Genomic DNA, 14,039 nt, shown 5'->3' with positions numbered 1-14,039 from the left:
GGCCCACTCTAAAGCTTCCCAGAAAGAGAAAATGTTATCAAAAATGCTTCTGCCATGCACAAATCCCGTCTGAGTGTCATGAATAAGATCAAGGAGAAGGGGCTGCAATCGTAGGCTGATTGCCTTGGCCAGAATCTTGTAACAAGTCCCTAGAAGTGTGATAGGCCTCCACTGGGACACTAAATTTCTGCAACTTGCTTTCGGGATAAGGTGGATTAGACCCTCTGTAAGCAACCCAGGCATCTCGCCAGAGTCCCAAATGGCCTGCAGGGCTGAAGTAATGTAGTCTTCAATCATATTTCAAAATGTAATGAAAAAAGACGGGGTGAGGCTATCCAAACCTGGGCACTCGCCCTTGTGAAGGGCTGAGAGTGCAGTCCTGAACTCTGTGTTGGTGAAAGGTGCATTGAGCAAAACATGCATACGCGGATTCACCAACACAGGGATGCTCTGCCAAATACCTATCTAGCATCCTCTCTATCATGTGTCTTAGGATCAGCAATAAGAAGGGTGGCATAGAAATCTGAAGCTATGCGTAAGACATCATCAAGCTCTGTCTGTAAAACCCCATGTGAGTCAATAAGCTGGGATACACTCTCTCTACTATGTCTAGGGCCAATAGTAGAGTAAAAGTGTTTATTGACTCTACCACCCATCTGAATCCAGAAGGACTCCCATGCATGAAAGGCATACTTTGCTCTCTGATCAAGCAATATCTGCTGATGAGCCCTTGCTGCAGCAAGGCGCTCCTGAATCCAAGCATCTGAAGGCCGCGTTTCTGCTCTTCCCTCTGCAAAGCTACCAACTGCTAGCGAACACCAATCTCACATCTGAGAATATCTTGTCTCATGGTACAAGCAACTGAGCGGTAGAAGTCGCTAATACTAGAAAGGGCAGCAGCTACATGTGCAATCACCCATGAATCCACAATGGGGGCCCAGGAGAGCAAATCCTTCCACATAAGGACACGTTTTCCTCTAATGTTGGAGGCATACAGGTTAAGGAAACCAACCTTACGCCCTCCAATCAAAAGAATAATCCACTGAGCTCTAGAGGGAATAATGACTCTGTGTCCAACAACTAAGGGGAGAACCGACTGCGAAACTGAAAGAGAAGTGCCCCCCCTAGTGCCCAAGGTAGGCGACCAAAAGGTATGGCAAGAAAGCAACTTGTCTGACTTGGCACAATCTCTAGAATCCAGTTTGAACTCTTGAATAAATAAAATATCAATGGAACCCCCAGTAACACCTGAATGAAGCTGATCTTGGATCAGCTATCTACGGCGGTGATGTGGGATGCCACCTAGGCCCTGTATGTTCCAACTAATAGTCCTTATCGATGGGAGGATGTAGAGTGGAACACCTTACCTGACCTAGTGGCGGAAACAAACCCCTGAATAAGGGAAGACCTCCTGCTCGAGGAGCGAGGAATGGAACCAAGTGGCATAAAATCAAAAGGGGAAAGAACCCTGCCACCTAAAGAAGAAGCCCTGTCAACAAGAAACCCAATCACTAGCTCCCCAAAAGTATTGAACCATCTACCAGGGCTGAAAATGAGTTCCTGTGAAGCAAGCCAGACACTGGAGTGCGAAGGATCGCTTCTGAGGGAAGAGAATCAATAGTGTAAACCATCCCCTTCCCCCTATCCAAGGGAGGAAGTGAAGACTGCTCTCTATCCTGTGTCTGCCTAGCCGCGGAGACCTCTAGTGCCTCAAGAAGAGCATCTGGCACCGCTGGTTCTAGGGAAGAAGCTGCAACCGGGGAGGAGGTCGAAGCTTCAGTGTCTCAGACTATGCGAGGTGAGACTGGAGGGACAGCTTGAGGTGAAGCAGAGTCCACTAATGTACCCTCGTGAACTGAAGGAGGGATCTGCACATGTGCTGGAACCCACTGGAGAGCGTCGCGTGCCCCTGAGGTAGGTGGGGGTCGAGGAGTAGGTGATGGACCTATACCACCCCCCTGTCGAGACCGAGGAGCAGGTGCTGGACCTGTACCACCACCATCTTGAGGAGGACCGCCATGCGAAGGCCGAGGAGCAGGTGCTGGATCTTTACCACCCCTCTGTCGAGGCCGAGGAGCAAGTGCTGGACCTATACCACCCCCCTGTCGAGGCCATGGGGCGGTAGCTATACGCGGTAGCTATACTAGAGGGCTTCTTGGGCCTTTTCTTCTTCCTGGGGCAATCCCTGGCAAAGTGTCCAATGGTCCTGCATATCCTGCACTGGTCCTGTCTGCCTGAAATCTCTACTCTCTGGCAAAAAAAGGAACCATCCGGGCGCTGGATCATAACATGGTCCATCTTGAGGTTAGGATCCTTACAGAGGACCCTAACTCTAGGTACCCCATCAGCCTTGGTTGCCTCTGCTATAGTCAATGGCAACTCAGGGAGGGGTGGGATCTTAGAAACCGCGCCAAAATTCTCCCCAATAACAGAAAGAAGTCGATGGTAATCCTGGGGAAGCCCCAGAAATTCGATGAAGAGCGAAAAGATTTTCTTATCGGCCTCCACTGGATCAAAACCAATATGAAAAGCTTCAAAGAAGATCTTCCTGTGTCCCAGGTGTAAAAACTCAGCTTTGAGCACAGTGCTTGCATCCTCTGGAGTGTCAAAAATAACCTGGAAAAAACCTCGTCCCAGAAGACGAACATCTAACAATCGTGGAGTGAGGTCTGGGGGGAGAGCCGCAAGCATCCAGTCTCTGGCTTGAGATCTGGAGGGGTGAGACCCGAAGATGCGTGCTAGCAACGTGGTAGAGCATTCAATCTCTACATCTTTCTTGAGCTGCTGTAGCTCGTCTTTAGAAAAGGTAATAGTTTTCGTGGCCAATGGAGGTGGAGTAGGATTGGCTGACGGAGTATCCATCGCCAATCGAGGTGAGGAGGCCAACTCTGACAATTTGGAGGCTCCTTCTACTCCAAAAAATGCTGCGGGAGATAGGGGGGTAGAAAAACAGGGAAAGGAGGTGAGGAGGGAGTGGGGGAAGGGGCGAGGAGGGGAGGGGTAGAGCGGAGAGGCTGAGAGGCTGAAGGGGAGGGGGCAGGCTGAGAGGGAGGGAGGGGGCAGGCTAGGGAGAGGAGAGGGAGAGGAAGGAGAGGTAGGAAGGAGGCGGGCTGAGGGGCAGGGAGGGGGCGGGCTGAGAGGAGAGGGAGAGGAGGGAGAGGAGGGGGAGGAAGGGGGCGGCGGCAGGCTGAGAGGGAGAGAAGAGGGAGAGGAAGGAGAGGGAGGGGCAGGGAGGGGCGGGCTGAGAGGAAGGGAGGGGGATGCACAGGCTGAGAGGAAGATGAGAGGGAGAGGTGGAGAGGCAGGGAGGGGGCAACGCAGGCTGAGAGGGAGAGGAAGGGGTGGGCTGAGAGGTAGGGAGGGGGCGGAGGCGCAAGCTGAGAGGGGGAGGAGAGGGAGCGGGCTGAAGGGAAGGGGGTGGGCTGAAGGGGGAGGAGGAGAAGGGAGGGAGGGGATGAGGGAGGGGGAGGGGCTGAGGGCAAGGGAGAGAGGGAGGGACAGGCTGAGGGAGAGGGTGCAACAAGTGAGTGGGGAGGAGCAGCAGCTTTGCAGTACGTTGGGACAGTATTTGATTTTTTTTTTTCCCCAAGAAAAAGACTTCTATTACTAAGAGAAAAAACCCACGAGAGCAAGCTCAAAGCAGAATACATCATGAAATCATAAGGATAAATAAAAAACCCCCTCAGAGTGAGGTGGAAAACAACCAAGGCTGAGGCTGAAAGTGCCACCTCAACCCTGTAGTAGTCTTAGAGAAGAAAGGAGAATCCTTCCATCCCCTGAAGAAAGAAGCCCTCCTAGCTGAGGCTGCACGGGAGTCTCCCTACATAACCGTCCATACGGCCATCAAAGCATGTACGGTGTCTGTCCAGATACTAGCCAGTGTGTGCGACAGTATTTGATTTTGAATATCAGGATTTGGATAATCTAATTCGTACTCCCATGCCAAGTTCCTGTTGGAATACTGAAAAGAAAGAGTAGAGTGGACACAAACTCAGAATACTTGCTTATAGAATGAAGAAGAAAGAGGTCCTTAAGTAGGCACCTCATACAAGGTCACTGACATCACTGATGACCTCAAAGCTCCTCAATCATCTCCTCAATCTGCTCCTAGATTCACTCAATCATCCTATGTGGCTTTTCCACCACCTAACTGTGCTTGTGGGCACCTAACTGTGCCTCTAGCACTCACACATAGAAACATAAGGTGTGCGTGAGGCATACACCTTGAGATATCCCAACAAACCCCCCCTCAAGGAGATGCCTCAGGCTATGTCAAGGATACATCTAGTCTCATAGTTTCTCATGCCATCTCATGGTGGTCAAGGATAAATCTATGGCTAGGTTCTCATGCTAGCAAGGGTTTCCTTGGGTGTAAGGTAAACAGAAAGGGATACAAACAGACCTTCCAATGGTTATCTCTCCTACATGTACATGCACACAATGTCTGTAGGAGGTACCATGGAACAAACATACACATGGCCTACATCATAAGGTGACCAGAGGTGTTCACAAAACACAACACACAATAATTTATTTTCATTCATTTTGGAGGACTATCCAGGCTGAGTACCTTGACATAAAAAGAGTGATCTGGAGCATACATAGAGATAATTTAAAATGCATAATCTTCAAAGGATGCCTCATCTTGTGGAGGCTCATTAACTGTAAGTAGATTTGCATTTTCTGTCTTTGCTTTGGCTCTGCAGAACTTCTCACTATGGTTGTTTTTGCCACAGTGCTTACATGGATTAACTTTGAAGCAGTCCTTTGAAAGGTGATTTGTCTTTCCACAGTGATTGCAAGGAGAGTACTTGCCCTTCTGGAATTTCATAACATAAGCAGTGTCATTGCCTTTCCTTAACTCCATGTGTCTTTCTTCTTCTTGGAGAGCTGAGATAATGCCTTCAAGGTTTGGATTGGGAAGATTCTTCAAAGTGCTTACAATGTGATCAAAGCTTTCAGGCATACTCTTAAGTAGTATTGCCATAGCATCATCAGGGGTGATAGGAGAGTTGATAGAAGCTAACTGAGTCATAAGACTCCGCATATAGTTGACATGGGCAGCTAAAGTAGTATCACTTGCCATCTTTAATTCAAAGAAAGAGATTTTAAGTGATAGTTTAGAAATATGAGAGCTTGCACCAAAAATCAAATCTAGCTTCTGCCATGCTTCCGATGGAGACTCCAAGTCAGATATATGATGTATGTAATCATCACCCAAAGCTAAAGCAATTATACCATATGCTTTTTCTTCTCTTACTGGATCCCTTGCCGGTCGTGTCGGAGCTGAAGATTCCCCAGCATTTGAGGCCGTAGAAGAAGCGGTAGGAGTAGATTTGACAAGTCCCCATAAGTTCTCCCGCATTAATGCAAATTTTACCTTCATTTGCCATGTATGGAACCCCTTTCCATTGAACTTCTCAAGATTATATATGGTAGCCATGAGAGGGTTAACCCAGATATTGGGCAGTGTCTATCTCTCTTACAAGGCAAAAATAACTCAAAGACTTCCAAAATATGAGCACTTAATGTAGCAAATAGTAGTGACTAGATTTCAAACAATGATGCTTCTTCTTACATGCTTCATAGAAGTGGATGAAATAAACATTTTCCAATCAAAACCAGGTCTAGCAAGTCAAAACAAAACTGAATCCACACTTGTACTGAAGTTATTGAAAGCTTCAAAAAACCAGAAATGCTAGAGTAGCATTTTATGTAGCATCATCTTCAAAAACTTGTCCAAAACTGTCAAAACTGAAAAGCTGAACTTGGAGGGCTTGTAGCTCACTTTTCAAAGCAAGGAAAAGAGGGCTTTCTGAAGCAAAAGAAAGCTCATATACCAGAGAAGGTCCAGCACAGAGGTTGGACGAAATGGTGCGCACTTTTGCCCGGGAGAGTTGCTACAGGCTGAAACTGAGTTTTGACGATTTCTCCCTCGTTACTGAACCAAATGACCTGAAAAATGGCTCAAAATCTTCGTCTTGAGGTCGCCCATCTACTCCTAAGAGGGCTCAGGCAATGGCGGAGTATGCAGGGAGTATTGAGCAACAGAAGAAATTCGCTGTTTGGAGAATGGCAGCCACCACAGACGTTTTTTCTTCAATTGCTTGCAGGTGGAAGTTCGCCCATACTAGAGGAGTTTCCAGCTCAGAGGGTTTGGGCAATGGCTGTTTGTAGATGGAGAACCAAGCTCTCAAAGATTTTGGGAAGAAAGAGGAAAATGGAGAAGAAGAAGATGAAGAAGAAGATGATGATGTGGCAGAAATGGGCTCAAGGGGGATCAAAGGGCTCTGATACCATGTTGGAATACTGAAAAGAAAGAGTAGAGTGGACACAAACTCAGAATACTTGCTTATAGAATGAAGAAGAATGAAGAAGAAAGAGGTCCTTGAGTAGGCACCTCATACAAGGTCACTGACATCACTGATGACCTCAAAGCTCCTCAATCATCTCCTCAATCTGCTCCTAGATTCACTCAATCATCCTATGTGGCTTTTCCACCACCTAACTGTGCTTGTGGGCACCTAACTGTGCCTCTAGCACTCACACATAGAAACATAAGGTGTGCGTGAGGCATACACCTTGAGATATCCCAACAGTTCCAATGATGGGTATGATTTTGATGAGATACCACTTTCCAGTAACCCCATCAAGGAACTTTGGAGCAAATATCCTGGTATGAAAACTCAAGGTGGATGAACCCTGGACCAACCTTCATCAGCGTCAAATTAGTGAAGGTTGGATAAGCAAGTTGGATCCACAACCTGATTGGCGCCATCCCAAGCTCTTCGATGTAATCTTTTTGAAAGAGTATCTACGTGCACCTCCATATCTCAGAACCCATTTCAAGTTCTATGCAGTTCCACGACGTAAAAAATGGGAAGCCAACATACATACTTTGGATGAAGATCGCACCATTAATTGGCCAATGATCAAACCATACTCTGGTGTAGAATGGAATATCCAAGGCACAATGATCCGAGCACTTCAGCAGCATGAGCAAATAATGCGCGGCAACACTGATCACTTCCTACGCCTAAGTGCTATCTTCAGCAAAACATTGGAATTCATTCTGGAGGTCCCATATTACCTCGATATCCATTTGCCTCCACTCAGTTTCAATCCCAATGAATAGGTCGATGCTCAGATTACAAGCCGACTCTATCAAAGAGTGATCTTCTTAGAAGTACGCCACATATCACTTCTTTTTGGCCACCTACTTTGGGCACCAGGGGAGGCATTTGCATTTCTATCTCTTCTTCAATGCTCCCTTTGGTCATTGGACACGGAATCATTGTTGCCTCTGTGCCAACGTGGACTTAGGTAGTACAAAATGTGTATGTAGAGTAGCAGCAAAGCTCCGCTTGTACTTGCATAAGGCTAGGAATAATAATCCCTCTTAGAAATCCAACTTGCATGTTTTACAGGTAAGTTCTACATGCGAGTTCTACATGCAACTCCTACATGCGAGTTCTATATGCAACTCCTACATGCAACTTCTATATGCAAGTTCTACATACAGAGAGAGAATGTCTTACAATTCCTGCATGTAGAGAGAGAAGCTCTCCAACTTGTATAAATACCCCATAATGGAATGAAGCCCACACTCTTTGGGGCATTGTGTTGAGTTCTACTTTGGTATTCCAAGCAATTGTCTCAAGTGTCCATGCTTCCTTGCACTCCACGTCCAAAAGCATGTCCTAGCCTTGCAACTCCTCCTCTGCTCTCCTCCAACCTTGCAACCCATCCTCTCCCTCTCCTCCTCCCTTCTCCTTCTCCCTCCTCCTCCTCCCTCCTCCTCCTCCTCCCTCCTCCTGCCTTCTCCTCCTCCCTCCTCCTTCTCCTCCTCCTCCTCCTCCCTTCTCTTTCTTTCCCCATGCTCTTACACCTTCTTTCTCTCCCACTCCTATGCTCCCCCTAAATCCTCAGCTCCTCAACCCTTAACCTCCATGATCTATGAGGGAGACGAGTTCTCCACCATGTACTCTACCCTGAACCTTGGATCCTCCTCCTAAACTCTCGAACCTCTTCCTAAACCTTGGAAAACCCTAGACCTCCTCCTGAACCTTGGAACCTCATTCTAATCCTTAAACTCCTCCTAAATCCCTCAACCTCTAATGAAGGTGAAAGCCTTCATTACCTCAACCATGATGATGTACAATCCTTTTACACATGCATGCACTATGTTTGCTTACCACACTTAAGCCTACGTCTCTCACCGGAATACGACTCGAGGTCCTAAGCTACACGTATACTACAACCGACAATCCTCATATAATTGTAGGTAACAAAAAGCCTCGGAACCTTGCATATTGAGAATACCCTACTCTTCTTGCGGAAGCCATGGGAAAGAGCCAACATTTTTAGTCCCCTCTAGAGCACAGTGGGTTATTTTGATGATTGGTGGGCATAAGGTTGGCTTTCTTAATCTTTATGCACCCAACTTGAGAGGGGATCGTGTCCTCCTTTGGAAGGAGTTGCTCTCTTGGTCACATATTGCAGATTCTTGGATTATTGGGGGTGATTTCAACATGGTTGAGATGCCTTTAGACAAAAGAGGGGGTAGGGAAGGTGGCATTCACTCCCTGGAGAGAGCAGCATGGGATGCCTTCCTTTTTCAGTTCAATGGCAGAGATGTTTGGTATGATGATGCTTTTCACACTCAGCCACAATCTCTTCAGTTTTCTTGGTCGAACAGGAGAGTAAGAATGCCTATCCACGCACGGATTGACAGATTTTATGTGGATGATTGGGCACTGGATAGAGGTAGGAGAGTATGCATCAGCGCTAGGGTGTTCACTTTAGATCATTTTCTGGTTGTTTTGGTGGTTTCAGAGCCTCGGGCGAGAGGCCGCTCTGCAAGTATCAGGATTCCAGATGCCTTCTATGCAAAGGCAATGCTACGGATTTGGGTTTCTCACCTGTAGGGTGGGCAGTCGTCCCCGTCAGATGTGGCTGCTGCAACCCTCACTGAATTAGCAGCTTTATAATTCTGTTGCTAGTATTAGGAGAGATGAGATTCGGAGGAGAGAGATTGCCATTCGGGAGACAGGTTACAGATATCCAGATTAGTCCGATAGGGATGCCCTCTAGCCCCCTTTCTATTCTTATTTGTGGCTGAAGCTATGAGCCTCTATATTAGAGCTCAATTTTTTTGGGCTAAGGCTTCCATTGAGACAGGAAGAGGAGTTGCTGGGCAGTGAGCTGGCAAATGACACGGCTATTTTTTTGGATGCCACTCCACAGACACTCACCTCTTTCAAGACAGCCTTGGATTTGTTTTGCATTGCAGTATGGGCTCATATTAACTGGAACAAATCAATGGTTTCTGGATTAGTGATGAGAACACTCTAGATTGGGGCACTGATATTGACTTTACTTAGATTCAGAGGGGTGTCTTCGTCAAGTATCTTGGATGCAAGGTTGGGGTGGGCATTTCTCCAGCACAACAGTTCGCGCCTGTGTTGGAGAGCATCAGGAGGAAACTCCTATTTTGGAGTTCGGCCAGACTTGACCTTGCATCCAGAGTGGTGGTTGTAAACTAGGTACTGTTGGCTATAGCTAATATTATTGATCCAAACTTGCAGTGTAGAGCCTTGCTCTGCAAGATGGTTGTCAGAGGTTTGATGCCTGGTCAGGAGCCTTGGAAGGATTTTTTCTTACGCAGTATACAGACATGCACACCTTCTCAGGGAGGAGATTGGATGGACAGCCCTAGATGGATCTTTACGTCAGCCCGTCTCAAATCTCCTACTTCCCCTCTCATGGCTACCATTCTGAAAGCTTGGGACAGCTTCAGAAGTACTCTTCGGAGAGTTCCACCCTCCTCTCGTGAATAAATTGACAGGCAGCCTGTCATGTGGAATGATTGCATACTATATATGAGCATGGCAGATCACTGGGCATGTCACATTATATGCAGTGGTCTAGATGGGAGTTGGGACCTACATCCACGGTGGGTGCTTTGAAAGCTTTCAGGATGCTTCCAAAGGATCAGAGAGCTCGTTCAATTAGTCACCTCAGAGGAAGTGCAGCCAGGATGCAGCAGATAGATGCAGCCATACCAGTGGAGTGGATGGATACAGACCATTTGCCTATTTCTGAGTCCACCTGGTTGGGGGCATTTTCGAGGACAGGTATCCCTCTGCAAGTTATAGCCTTGCAGGATGCACATGAGGATACCCTTGTCTTTTAGGTTCATGCAGGATGCAGACTCCACGGATCTTCAGAGGACATTCTTTTGGAGGCTCCTTTTCAGCCTGTCAGGATTGCAAGATACATGGAGATGGGTAGAGACTCACAGTGGTTTCTGGATCCTTACCCCGTTCTCCTGGCTATTGGATCTTGGAGGCTTTGGTTGTATGGAGGTTCCCCTATTAGATCCTTGTAGTGGGATCTAGGGGAATGGGAGTGGATAGTTGCAGGGCACCGAGAGAAGAGCATTCCCTTCTTTCGTTACACGGTCAGAAATGCCAGGAGATTCCAGCTCAGTTGTAGAGGTTGGAGGACCACTAGAGCTCCTCATTGGGATACTTTTTAGATTTCTACAGAGATGCAGAAAAACGTTTGGAGGAGACTTTGGAAATTCCTCAAAAATAGGAAAGTCATGTTATTCATTTGGCTTACTATTCATGGAGGGATTGCAGTGAACCTGTGGAGATCCAGGTTCAGGGCTGACCATACTTGTCCTCGATGCCACTCAGCAGTTGAGTCAGTGTAGCACTACCTTTGGGAGTACACTTAGGCGAGGATGGTTTGGAAGGGTGTTGCTAGGATACTTTGCACTTTTCATAGAGCACCCTTCTTCATGACCTGAGGATCAGTTGCTTGGTTGTCACTTACTAGTCCATAGGATTTTTTCGAGGGACATGACACGGACACAGCTTTCTTTGTTCGACGGCCTCGCTTCTGTAGACACATCTTGGGAGATTCTGGCTAGTATCACAGCAAGGGATATTTGGAGAGCCATATGTATAGAGGCTTTGGAGGACTCCGAAGTTTACCCTTCTCAGACTTTGGCCAGTATCTGGGCAGATACTATACACACTTTGATGTATCGGCGAACATACACGGAACCTCTAGGACTGCTATTGCTAGGAGGGTTGCTTTTCTCAGAGTCTGGAAGGATTGTCCTTTCTTCTTTGACTCTCCTTCAGGGATGAGGTGGCATTTTCAACCACCACCTGGGATTTTGTTTGCTCATTTTGAGCTGTTTTTTCTCATGCTTGACATGGTGTACTCCCGCACTTGAGCTTGCTCTACGGTTTTTATTCATACTTAATGAAGTACTTTTCTTGAAATATATATATATATATATATATATATGGGACAACTCCCAATATGACACGTGGCACATCTAGGACTCACTAGACTATAAAACGCCCCCTAGGCACCTGATACACTCAAATTTGACACTTTGGCTTCATATTTTAACATTTGTCACCCTCCCCCGCCACTACTACATCAACCATGTTGACTTGGGATGCTGATTCCCCTCTGCCATTGGGACAATCTCTGGTGTAGAGGTTGTTTGTGTAGGGTAGCTACCACATGGCAGCTTACCATTGGTAGTGCCGAGTACCGGGGGGTCCTAATTCCCCGCCTCCTAGCCACGCATAACCTCCTTCAGCCCTAGCAAAAAGCCGCCAGGACTGAAGGAGGGTCCATCTATTAGCTTATATATACCAAGGATCATATATGTATCCCATGCTTATAATCTGTCCACGTGTCATCACGCTCATCATGCCCTCATTTAATCAGCACCCACGAGGGGGTTTGGACCACACCAAGGCCCTATTGGACTTTTATTTCCAACACCCCCCCATGGTCCAAGCACCGCAAGTGAACTTTTGACCAGCTAACAAATGCTGAACACCCACTAAGGGCCAGATCAACCCAGAAACCTGACTACCCACACAGAGTTGAGTCAGCCAATCACAATTGCTGGAAAGTCCCCGAGGACTCATGGGTCATCACTTCCCATGCCAGCTACCATTTTGAGCTGCACACAATAGTCGCAACAATCCAAAACACGTAGGGTCACTACTCCCCACTAGTAGTTGCTTTCAATGCAACCGCCGCCGTGCTGCCAAGAAGTACACATGTAGATCCACACAGTCCACAAGACGTCCCTGCTCTGATACCACTATAGGGTAGCAGCCTACCGTTGGTAGTACTGAGTACGGGGGGGTCCCAATCCCCTGCCTCCTAGCCACACATAACCTCCTTCAGCCCCTAGCAAAAAGCCGGCAGGACTGAAGGAGGGTCCATCTATTAGCTTATATATACCAAGGATCATATATGTATCCCGTTCTTATGGGATTTCTCCCAATAATCTGTCCACGTGTCATCACACGCATCATGCCCTCATTTAATCAGCACATACGAGGGGGTTTGGAGCACACCAAGGCCCTATTGGTCTTTTATTCCCATGGTCCAAACACCACGAGTGAACTTTTGACCAGCCAACAAATGTTGAACACCCACTAAGGGCCAGATTAGCCTAGAAACCTGACCACCTACACAGAGCTGAGTTAGCCAATCACAATTGCTGGAAAGTCCCCGAGGACTGACACAACTCATCACTTCCCATGCCAGCTGCCATTTTGAGCCGCACACAATAGTCGCAAAACAATCCAGAACACACAGGGTCACTACTCCCCACGTGTAGTTACTTTCAATGCAGCCGCCGCCGCCGCCGCGCTGCCACGAAGTACACGTGTAGATCCACACAGTCCGCAAGACGTCCCTGCTCTGATACCACTATAGAATAGCTACCACATGATAGCCTACCATTAGTAGATCTCGTAAAGGCCCCAAGCCATGTAGAAAAGGATTTATAAAATTAACCATTTAAATGGAAAGAACTGAACAAGAAAGTAACGGAACACTTGAAAATTACTCATGAAGAACATTTGCAAGTCGTTGATTGTAGACATGGATCATGAAGAGGTGAATTGAAGGGATTTTAAACAAGCATTGAGTAATGTTCCATGGGTGCTGTAGGGGGAGGGGGTGAGTTGGGGAAGGAGAAGAACAAAAGCAGGAGGCTACTTGAGGCTCGAGTGTGGTGGTTTTAATGTAGGTCAGAAGCCCTTACTATCCCACAACCACCAAGACAATGGCAGTTGTGCCTTGGAAGCTACAACCCCAAGATGAGGTCCATGGAACTTGAATTAACTTGCAATAGAGTAAAATATAGGGTGGGTAGGCATCGTAGGATGTCTTTTTTATTCTTGTAAAATCAATGTAAAAGAGAAAATTGCAAGATGCGAGGGTATTGGTTTTTTGGATTTAGAACCAGGCGATAAAGCAATATATGCTTCATGAGAATTGTAATTTCAGCAAACAGTTGCTTCTTTGTAAGAATTATAATTTTGGCAGATAGTCCCTTCTTGCTAAGAACTGGAATTCAAGCGAACAACCCCTCCTTTAAAAACTTTAAGTAGAAAGTTCGAGGAAAAGGTGAAATCATAAGATAGTAGCAAAATATTTGGCTATGAAGCATAAACGAAAGTACATAGTAGCAAGTTGGAGAGCAGGAGGCAATGCAGGCATGCTTAGAAAACGATATCAAATACCTATTGTAAGCCCCTCAAGACACAATAGTAAATGTTGTAAGAATTTAGAACTAGTAAATTTATATTGGGGAAGGACATAGAACAAAGTTTCCCACATTTTCTAAGAACAAAGCAATTAAATATATTTCTATAATAATACGTAATATAATTATTATAACCACACAGTGTGTGGGCGAGGAGGTGTACCTGTTTGAGGGGAGGGGTTCCTATCCTTCCGGAGGTGTTACCGGAGGCCAAAGGCCACTGGCATGAGAAGCATGAGTTTTGCAATGCTCTAATGCAATGGATCGTGCAGAGCGCACCGTGCAGTAGTGTGCGAGTGTCGTATGCTATACTGCAGTGAACGACGACGTACGAGTGCACTATGCTAAATGACAATCACCGGTGAACTCCACAACATAAGCAAAATAAGAAAATCCTACACTGGTGAACAATCCCCATATCGGGAAGAGACAAGAG

The 14,039-nt window shown here is 46.7% G+C and overlaps 1 protein-coding gene across 1 annotated transcript in view; it reads left to right on the top strand.

Moving 5' to 3' along the window:
- LOC147889951 (cilia- and flagella-associated protein 52-like) overlaps window positions 1-14,039 on the top strand; it is a 472,453-nt gene that overhangs the window by 259,210 nt on the left and 199,204 nt on the right. The gene's annotated exons all lie outside the window — the stretch shown is intronic.

The sequence above is a fragment of the Dipteris shenzhenensis genome, chromosome 19, assembly GCF_047967505.1.
Source record: "Dipteris shenzhenensis isolate YYH24624 ecotype China chromosome 19, Dip_SZ_1.0, whole genome shotgun sequence".
Classification (NCBI taxonomy): domain Eukaryota; kingdom Viridiplantae; phylum Streptophyta; class Polypodiopsida; order Gleicheniales; family Dipteridaceae; genus Dipteris; species Dipteris shenzhenensis.
Note: the sequence above shows the minus strand (reverse complement) of the source record. Positions and strands in the feature narration are given on the sequence as shown.